The sequence below is a fragment of the Pinus tabuliformis genome, chromosome Q (genome assembly GCF_031772625.1).
Source record: "Pinus tabuliformis cultivar Carrire ecotype Pingquan chromosome Q, CPIR1, whole genome shotgun sequence".
Classification (NCBI taxonomy): Eukaryota; Viridiplantae; Streptophyta; class Pinopsida; order Pinales; family Pinaceae; genus Pinus; species Pinus tabuliformis.
In genome coordinates, this window is record NC_142296.1 from 903,302,250 (window position 1) to 903,309,648 (window position 7,399).

Here is a 7,399-nt window from a genome sequence, read left to right on the forward strand (position 1 = left end):
TATTGTCAAGGAGCCGGCAAGGGGATTGAGCTTGCTACTCTGCCCTTGCGTGCTGTCGGAGTTTAGACTGTTCCCCCAGGTGCATTTGTTGCGGTTGGTAACCTTAGTGGCCATTATCTTTAGGATTCTACCGAGGTGACGGTGGAGGGAAGGTCCCACTGTACCTGGAGCAGACGTCGGTTATACTCACTTGGATTTTCTGGGGGGTTCACTTCACTCGAGACGGTTAAAGTGGAGGAACTTGGTCCAGTCTATTCATTAAGCAGGTTGCCGGGGTAACTGTTCCACCCGCCATTTCTGTACTGAATCCAGCGAGGTTGGGCTTCATCACCAACTAGCGCTTTTGGTCCGGAAGACTACTGTTTGTGTTTGGTTTGACGCCCTAGATTCTTTAGGCGTGTGATTCAAATTTGTTTGGTTCTTTAGAGACTTTAGGTGGTTTGATTTGAAATTTTATTTTGTTTTCGTGTGTAGTAGTTAAAAGTTTTTAGCTGTGGCGGAATTACCGAGACAGTCCCGTAGACTGCGGGGCCAGTCTCCTGAAGTTGTTTCTGTGGCCGAATTGTTGAGAAGATCCCGTAGACTTAGGGGTGAACCTCCTCAAGACAAGTCCAGTCATTTAGAAGGTTTAAAGGTCCTTGTAACTCCTCCTAGTGGCAGTAGAGTAGGTTCACCTGAAGAAGGAGAATCTTCCTTGGTGGTCCATCCAGATTACCAAAGTTTAGAGACAGGTTATAATCCCGAAGCTGTTACAGTTTCTAAGCTTGTTGGTAGTTTTTCGTCTGCTAGTGATACAGGCGAAGAACCAGAAATATCCGAACCTGTTACTCCGACTCCTAGTGTTCCTGATTCACCGAGAATAGAAAGAATTATCACCGAAAATCTTCCTGTTGGTTTGATTGCTATTGAAGAACTTGTTCCAGAGGAAGAAATAGGCGTCTCTGATCCTGAAGATCAAATTACCCTTGATCTAAGGGAGCGTGAATCTATCTTTTACAGTCCTCCTAGAAGTACTACTTGGTACCTTTCGTTAACCAATTATCTAGACAACTTTGGGCTAGGTTTTTCTACACCTCGTACTCCTTTTCCACCTGGAGGTATTCATACTCCTGTAAATATGTCTGGTCAGTCGTCCGTGTTTACACAAAGTCCTGAATCTTTTTTACATGGCGGTCCTTCTGTTCCTACTGGGTATCAATCTCTTTCTGGTACCTTTGCGGGAGCATCTCCTCAACCCGTTGATCATGGGTTATTAGTTGGAAACAGTGGTAATATACCATTGGGTGTAGGAGACATTTACATGATGTCAGGTTCAGTTCCCGTTTCCCAACCTCAAGGTGGCCAATTACCGCCTGGGGGGCAGCAGCCTCCGTTAATGCCTGGGGGGCAACCTCAAGGTACTTCATTCGTGTCTGGGGGGCAACCTCAAGGTCAGTACGCTCCTATGGGGCAATACATACCTCAAGGTCAACCCCAGCCTCAATATGTACCCCAAGGTCAACCTCAGTATCAATATCAACCTCAAGGATGGCAACCTCAAGGATGGCAACCCCAAGGTTATCAACCACCTCAAGGTCAATCGTATGGTCAAGGTATGAGAACTGCACCTTACAATTATCAATCCTATCCTCAATCCGGCTATGGATCTCAATATCCTCAACCTGTTATGGGTCAATACCCTGGAATGTTAGTGTGGGATCCTTCACAGGGTCAACAGATGTTGCAGCCAAGTATGCAGTCGGTACCTCAAGCCGAACAACCTGTAGTTTCTGGTCAACCCCAGCAACCGCAACCTGTCAAGTCAAGTGTTCAAACCTCTGTAACTTCGGTAGTTACTCAGCCGCCAATTGCACCTAGTACTCCATCTCAAACGGCTGCTGCAACTACCGCCACATCTACCATACTTACTTCTGGAGTATCAACGGCTCCGGTTTCTACTGTCTCTGTAACCACTCCTCAGACATCTGTACCGTTGTCCGGATCTACGATTCAAACCACGGTCCAGATGCCTGTAGGCCAACCTGGTATAAGTACGGTTGTCACTACTCAACCTCAATTTGTTCAACCTCCGTACCAGGGACAGTATCAACCTGGGCAAGTTGTCCAACAACCGGTTTACCAGTATCAACCATATCCTGGGTACACTTATCAACAACCTCAGCAACCCCAGTATGGTCCGGTTAATCCTGGTTTTCCAGGAGGATATAATATCCCAAATGCAACTCCTGTTCCTAGTTATCCTGGATATCCTCCTCCTGGGGCCGGTATTGTGACCCAGAGTTTTAGAGATCCTAACCGGCAGTTACCGTTTATCGCAACTTTGGATTTACCAGACTTGACGCGCCTAACGAACGATCCAATTCAATATCTTCCGTTCTGGCCGCCAATGCCAAATAAGTTGCCCAGCGATATACCCAAGTTCGAAGGTAAGTCTGGAGAGGATCCGTCTAATCACGTGATGACTTACCACCTCTGGTGTGCTTCAAATTCTATCTCGGATGATTCGATCCGCCTACGTCTTTTCCAGCGTACACTCATTGGTCTCGCGGCCAAGTGGTACATTGAGTTACCACGGGCCTCTTTTTACAATTTTAGCCAGTTAGCTACTTCGTTCTTAACTCACTTTCAGTTACCGGTCAGATACGATAACGGTACGGAGTTATTAACTTCACTAAAACAATCAACCTCCATGTATATTTCTGATCACATTCATGAGTGGAGACGTCGAAGAAGGCTAGTGAAAGTTTTTATCCCAGACCAAATCTTAGCTGAATGGTTTGTTAAATCATTATTACCAAGGATTACTGAAGATGTAGCTAAGGCCGGAGTAGTTACTGAGGAGCAAGTCATTTCTCAAGCGCAATACCTTGACTTAGTTTACACTCAGTCGGGTACATTACACGAGAAGATTCCGGATCTTCCAAAGTCGAATCAAATCACTGCTGCTCCTTCGGGATCTCATGCCGCTGATGGTATGATTGGCATCGTGAATACAAAGAGCAAGAAGAAGTCTTCCAAGGCTTCAACTACTCCTATTATCACTTTGCCCGATTCCCCAACAGGAGAGTCTTCTCCTAAACTTACCGCCGATATTCACGCTGTAGAGTCATCTACGGCCAAATCAAAAAACGGCGGAAAGAAGAAAGGAAAGAAGAAGGCTAAAGCAGACAAGGCTCCGAAGGAGAAAACAGAAAAGTCGGAAACTAATGACGAAAAGTGCAAACCTCGATATCCTTGTCTTATTTGTGAAGAGGATCATTTTACGAGAGATTGCCCTCATCGGGCCGAGGTAGTGAAAATAGTCAAAGGTTCTCCCACTCCTGCTGTATTAAAAAATCCATTTCCGGAGCAGGAGAATAAGATGATAGGTTCTTCCTCGAATGCCAGTGAAGAACCCATTTTGATGATGTCTCATGTGAGGATTGCGACTCGATCGCAAGATTATGGTAGTAAGAATCCTGTTGATGGTAAGGAAGCAGAATCTTCTCATTCTAATCCATCAACCTCAGCTCCTGGTTCCGATCCACTACAGATCGAGAAACCTAACCCAGACTTAGTAATTAAACCGCCCGCCAAGGGTGTACTTCGAAGGTCTGCTTTCAATCCACATGCGAGAGCAGCCCAGAATTACAACATTGTTGAGGACTTAGCTGTTTCACCCTCAGCAATGTCGGCATTAGAAGTGCTGCAATCATGTCCAGCACAACGAAAATTGCTTTTGTCGGCTATAGGAGCTGTTGATGTTTAGGATCCGAATCTAATGATCTTCGATCTAGAAAATAGTACGCCGCGTCTCCCCCATCAAATGGCTTTCCAAATTCCAGTGATAGTAAAAAACAGGCCTATTCATAGGACTGTGATTGATGAGGGAGCTTCTACGTGTATTATGTCGATTCAATGTTGGAGATCCCTTGGTTCTCCTTCGTTGAACCAATCCCCCACCATCCTTAAGGCCTTTGATGGCCGTGGGTTCCGTCCGTTTGGTATTCTACAAGAATTGCCTATAGGGGTAGAAGGTAAAACCGTTAGTCTGGATGTGGAAGTGGTTGATGCCCCTCTAGACTACAACCTTCTTTTGGGTCGAAGTTGGTCATATGCTATGACAGCGGTCGTTTCATCGGTCTTCAGAATAATCAAGTTTCCACATAACGGTAAGATCGTGACTATTGATCAGCTGACATACTTTTCATCCGACCCAGCCTCTTCAGAGAGTATCCAGCATGTCGGTAAGATGACAATCCCTTATAGGGACGTTGGTGTAGGTTTAGTTAAAGATTCCGGTTTACTGGGAACTTTTCCTCTCCCTCCACTCAGCGTAGATCCTTCGTTTGCAACAATTCATATGATTACATCAGAAAACATTATTTATGATGATCCTTGGTTCGTCCCATCTGACTCTGAGATAGACTCATTCGGTAATACTATGCCCTTGAGTCCATATGAAATTGCTTATGAAGCTCTCATGTCTTTTACCAACTTTCGTTCGATCGAGGTCGACCAAATGAATGTGGTCGGTGAAGAGTCACTTTTCACCTCACCCTTAGAATGGATAGCGTTTCCCGAAGTCGTGTCATCTGACGAACATCTTCGCAAAATCCTAAGTGTAGACGATCTACCATGGGAGGATCTCCATCACAGATCTTCGTTTTTACCTAAGGATGATGCATTTGAAAATGATTTTTCATCTATCTTTACCGCTGAATATGTCAAAGACGCTCAGGATCCAATGAAACATTCTGATTCAGAGTTGAATTTAGGGAATATTTCTCGTACTATTCCCATTGATATTTCAGTGAAGTCCGGAATTGAGGAGAACATTCATATAGGTGCCGCATGTACAGAAGAAGAAATCCAAACTTACAAGGCCCTATTCCAAGAATTCCGCGATGTGTTTGCCTGGTCTTACGAGGAAATGCCGGGAATCGATCCTGCCATTGTTGTTCATGAAATAAAGACCTACCCGGATGCTAAACCCGTCCAGCAACGGTTGCGTCAGATTCACCCTCGAAAAGCGGCTGCGATTAAAGCAGAAGTCGAAAAGCTGTTAAAAGCAGGTTTCATTTATCCGATCCCGTTAACGGATTGGGTATCGAATATTGTTCCGGTCAACAAGAAACAAGGAACAATAAGAATCTGTATCGACTATAGGGATATAAATCGATCCTGTCCAAAAGACAACTCTCCTACGCCTTATATCGATCAAATTATTGATGATTGTGCCGGAAGTGAAATGTTTTCCTTTATGGATGGTTTTTCGGGCTATAATCAAATCAATATTCTACCTGCCGACCAACCAAAAACGACATTCATTTGTCCATGGGGGACATTTGCTTATTGCAAATTACCTTTTGGGCTTAAGAATGCCGGGGCCACTTTTCAACGGGCGATGTCTTATGCATTTCACGACATCAAGCACATTGTGCAACCGTATCTCGATGATTTGCCTGCTCATTCTTTACATCGAGCTGATCACCTTGTCCACCTACGAGCAATCTTTATGAGGTGTAGGCATTATCGAATTCGTTTGAATCCCCACAAGTGTGTTTTCTGTATAGAAACAGGTCGATTGCTGGGATTTGTTGTTTCAAAAGCCGGCATTCGCGTCGATCCCTCGAAAGTCGAGGCTATCATCAAATTGCCTCCTCCTTCGAGTTTGCGCCAACTCCAAAGTTTGCAAGGGAAAGCGAACTTTTTACGCCGATTCATCCCAAACTACGCCGAGGTCACTAAAGGTTTTACAAGGTTGTTGAAACAGAACGCACAATTCTTTTGGGACGAGATTGCTCAACAATCTTTTGATGCACTTAAACACGCGTTGACCCATGCACCGTTGTTGCATCCTCCCAACTACAACCAGGACTACTTCTTATACCTCGCAGCTTCGCATTCCACCATTGGAATGGTGTTAGTTCAAGAAGATGAATTCGGAGCGGAGCATGTGATATATTATCTTAGTAGGACCTTAAATCCCACTGAGCTAAAATATTCGCATGTGGAGAAATTGGCCCTGGCAGCCGTTCAAGCTGTCCAGCGTTTTCGTCACTACATTCTTCTCCGTAAAACTACAGTTATTTCGGATTGCAACCCTATGGTTTATATTTTGACAAAACAACTGCTAGGGGGCAAGTACTCTAAATGGATCGTCATCCTGCAAGAGTTCGACTTGGAGTTCGAGAAGTTCAAGTCTAAGAAATCCTTAGTTTTTGCGGAATTGATGTGTGATTTCCCGAGTACTGACACAGAGACTGTGGTAGAAGAGTCCATTACGGACGAATCTTTGTTTCTTATCAGTACTGTAGATCCGTGGTACGGGGATATAATCATTTATCTCCAAACCCAAACCTTTCGGCCTGAAGCTTCAAAGGCGGAACGTCGAAAAATTTGGTTTCAATCCCAGCCATACAAAATTATTGGAGATACACTTTATCGCCGGGGGGCAGACTTAGTTTTTCGACGTTGTCTAACTCACGAAGAGGCTGAGAGAGTTTTGAATGACTGTCACTCTGGAGCATGTGGCGGTCATATGTCTGGGTATGCCACAGCTCAGAAGGTGTTGCGCGCTGGTTACTTCTGGCCATCTATGTTTAAAGATTGTATCATTGCAGTCCGGAAGTGCCACAACTGCCAAGTGTTTGATCGAAAGATGCGCGCACCACCTGCTCCTCTCCACCCTATAATTGTCGTTGGTCCATTCGCCAAATGGGGTATCGACTTTATTACTTGTAACCCTCACTCGGCCGGGGGGCATGCGTATATCATCCTCGCGGTTGATTATTTCACTAAATGGGCCGAGGCGATGCCTACATTCGACGCAAGCGGCAAAACAGCTGCAGTTTTCATATTCAATCATATAATAACTAGGTTTGGTGTCCCACAAGCAATCATTACTGACCATGGGAGCCATTTTCGAAACACCATGATGACTGAACTTACAAGCCAGCTTGGTTTGCGCCACGACAGCTCTACTCCTTATTATCCGCAAGCCAACGGTTTGGTTGAGTCTATCAACAAAGTTCTGGTTATCATGATCCGACAAACCATTGGTATTCATCGGTCGAATTGGCACAACATGTTATTTTCGGCGCTATGGGCATACCGAACCTCAGTGAAAACCTCAACAGGGTTCACTCCTTTCCAGCTAGTTTATGGCTTGGAAGCAGTGTTACCCATTGAATGTGAAATCCCATCACTTCAAATGGCTGTCAAATTACTCCCAGCTACTTCCAAAGAGGAGAAACGATTATTGTACTTAGCTAAATTAGATGAGACTCGACGTGACGCTGCATTGGCAATCGAGACTCACGCAAAGCGAATGAAAGCTCAGTATGATAGAAATGTGACCCCTCGAAGTTTTTCGGAGGGAGACCTAGTGCTTTTATATGATCAAGCTAACGATAAG